Raw genomic sequence first — 3,383 nt, 5'->3', positions numbered from 1 at the left:
CTCCACGCTGTTGCTGCTGCTGCGCTGCTGCCGCCTCTGTGTCTTCAAGGCCTGGATGACGTCTATTTGGAAATCCAAGAACGGATCGTCATCAAGCGATTCAACAACGGCATCAACGACAAGAAAAACCCCAACCTTGGCGATTTTTCAACCGCATTCATCATTGCCACCTCTCTCCGGAGTTTCATCATCGCAATTCTATTAGCATTATCATTATTATTCCTATAATTATAATTGGCGATCCTGTCTGCTACTTCGTCATCTGTATTATTATCATCACCATCAATCACCGTCTTCTCGTATTTTCGCTTCTTATTATTATTACGACTCCGGGACTGAGATGACTCACCGTTTAATCTATCGCTAATTACGTCATCAAAATCGACGCTCTCTTCTACTTCTAACTCTAATTCTGCTTCTTTTAAAGCATCATCGTCGTCCGATTCAATTTCCGTTTTGTTACAGCAGTTGTTGCACTTTGATCGTAACTTTGGGGACGGCAGTACTGCCTTCATCACCGCTGTCCACGGCAAATTCCTCTAGCGGAGACTCCGAAGAAACCGCGTCCCAGCCAAATCCGTGACGTATTTGTTTGACGGGTATAAGGAACATCATATCTCTCTCGAATCTCCATTCTTTTTCGAATTCGCTAGACCTTTTATCCCGTCTCCTGAGAGCATTTGAGAAGCCTCGTGTTAGCTGTTCCATGAAATCTTGGAGGATGTATTCATACCTGGGAAGTGAATTTTGAAAAGAATAAAAATGAATATTAAAAAAATGAAAAACTGTCAGCCGTTGTTTACTTGAATCGGTAACCCTATCACCCTGAACTGGGTGCAATGCACCTAAACGGATCATATCAGATATCATTGTGGGGCTATGTGGTCTAGTGGTATGACACTCGCTTTCGGATCGGAAGGTCCTAGTTTCGAGCTTCATTCGGCACATAGTTGAGTTCTTGGAGAAGGCTCTTTACTCACATTCGCTCACCGTACTCAGGTATAAATGAGTACCTGGCCGTTAAACGCGTTGTCTCTGTCGTCGCCTAACAGGCGTCCTATTCCGTCCTACATGTTAAGTGTTGCTGTTGGTTGTAAAGCGCTTGAGCACGTTTAGTTGAAATTGCGATATAAGCTCAATTTTTTTAATATCAAGGAATTATATTTATAATAATAATAATAATAATAATAATAATAATAATAATAATAATAATAATAATAATAATAATAATAATAATAATAATAATAATATGGAAACAAGTTATTTTATTGGATGAACTATTGAATACAACTCACGATTTGTTTTCTTTTGTGGCAAAAGACTGGCGTTTTGACGTCATTTTTTGGTCAGTATCAGGCCATAACTTTACGAAGGCCACGAAATCAGACTTTATCCACAATTTTTAACGTTTTAAAAACTGAGCTTTTTATATAGCGCAATATCCACTAAACGTGCTCAAAGCGCTTTACAATTGCTCCCTAGTCAACAGCAACATTTAACATTTAAGACGGGACATGACGTCTGTTAGGCGAAATTACATGGTACTCATTTTTACGCCCGAATAAGGTGAGAGAAAGTGAGTAAAGAGCCTTTTCCAATGAGTCAACTATGCGCCGAGCGAGGCTCGAACCCAGGACCTTCCGATCCGAAAGTGAGTGACATACCACTAGACAATATCTATAAATATAGATAGTATGAAGTTGACGTCACTCGGGTCTTTTTTATTTATTTATTTATTTTTTTGCCATCCGCGTTTATAAATAATTCTTACTAAAAACTGTATTAACCAAACTATAAACGTTCAAGGTTACACATATAGATAGTATGCAGATGACGTCACTCAGGCCTTTGTTATTGTTTTTGCCATCCGCGTTTGTGAGTTGTTCTCACTAAACTGTATTAAGCAGACGATAAAAGTTCATGGTTACACAGAGTTTGTGTGTTGGTCCGTTATACTTCCGGATGGCAATGTTGTGAACTCATTGGCCAAGTGCATTCTATCTATATTTTAGTGTGTTAGTTAGTCGTTATACTTCCGGATGGCAATGGTGTGAGCTTCTTAGCCAAGCGCATACTATCTATAGATATAGACACAAGATAATGTGTAACTTGAACGCTTATATAGTCTGGTTAATACAGTTAAGTGAGAATTACTCATAAACGCGGATGACAAAAAACAATAACAAAGATCTGAGTGACGTCAACTTCGAACTATCTATAACTATAGATAGAATGCGCTTGGCCAAGGAGTTCACAACATTGCCATCCGGAAGTATAACGGACCAACACACAAACTCTGTGTAACCATGAACTTTTATAGTCTGGTTAATACAGTTTACTGAGAACAACTCATAAACGCGGATGGCAAAAACAATAACAAAGGCCTGAGTGACGTCATCATCGAACATTCTATACTGTATCAAAACTTACCTTTTGGTGGTTTGATCGTCCGATCTATCTCAACCCAGGCATCTCTTCTGAGCTTTTTATTTTTGTAGCCTGGATCTCGTATGTCCCACAGTATCGGTCGTTCTCGCACCAACCCGATCAGCTTTCGTCTGTATTCCTGCAAGCTGTTCATTGAGAAAACAACGAAAGAAACAGAAACACTGAGCTATCCGGTTAAAAATAAAAAAAAGAGGTGTTTTGTATTATTTTGATTTTCACTATCACTGTATACTGAATAAGCTGTTTAATAATCTTATTTATTTCCTGAGGTTACTAAACACAGATAGTATGTTTCTGTTCTTATTAAACTACTACACACTACAATAACTACAACACGCGTAACGCCCGCGTCCGTAACACATTCACGTGAGAGTGAGGGGGATTTGGCGGGCGGGGCGGCGATCTGCCTACACACTTCCTCCTCGCGTCACTTTACACTTTACACGTTTCTAGTGAATCGTGTGTCGTGACTCATACTATAGCCCACATACGTGTTGCTATAATATTATTGTATAAAACATCGAGAGGACGGCCTTTGTGTGTAGTAAGTAGTGCAGAGACACGTCGTTGTTGTAGTCACGTAGGCCGTTGCGAGAGTTACCTCCAGTTATTGTATCCGATAATACTGATGCTATACGTTTAGGTAAAATAATCGCAACATCCGCCAGCCACATAAAACGCAATTACACGAAATTATTGAAAATTATGTGTAACATTTAGCCTTAACCTTTATAGTCTGATTGATAGAATATAATGAGAACTAATCAGGTAACAAGCTTATAAAGACAATAACAAAAAGCTGAGTGGCGTCAACTTCGTTCCTATAAATAGAACGAAAGTGACGTCACTCAGCTCTCTGGTATTGTTTTTAGCCAGCAATTTTCATGTATAGTTCTCACTAAATTGCATTAATCAGACTGTTAACGTTTAAGGTT

General features: G+C 39.0%; 1 pseudogene across 1 annotated transcript; it reads right to left on the bottom strand.

The window, feature by feature from the left end:
• Positions 1-6: 6 nt before the first annotated feature.
• Positions 7-2,820, bottom strand: LOC144961968 (uncharacterized; annotated as a pseudogene). The gene is made up of 3 exons (XR_013643327.1): positions 2,431-2,820; positions 478-733; positions 7-446 (listed from the first exon to the last, which is right to left on the bottom strand). The product of XR_013643327.1 is annotated as an uncharacterized LOC144961968 (transcript).
• Positions 2,821-3,383: the final 563 nt, after the last annotated feature.

Source organism: Berghia stephanieae, unplaced genomic scaffold, assembly GCF_034508935.2.
Source record: "Berghia stephanieae isolate SIO BIC M18660-M18661 unplaced genomic scaffold, UCSD_Bste_1.3 scaffold5169, whole genome shotgun sequence".
In the NCBI taxonomy this organism is placed as follows: Eukaryota; Metazoa; Mollusca; class Gastropoda; order Nudibranchia; family Aeolidiidae; genus Berghia; species Berghia stephanieae.
Note: the sequence above shows the minus strand (reverse complement) of the source record. Positions and strands in the feature narration are given on the sequence as shown.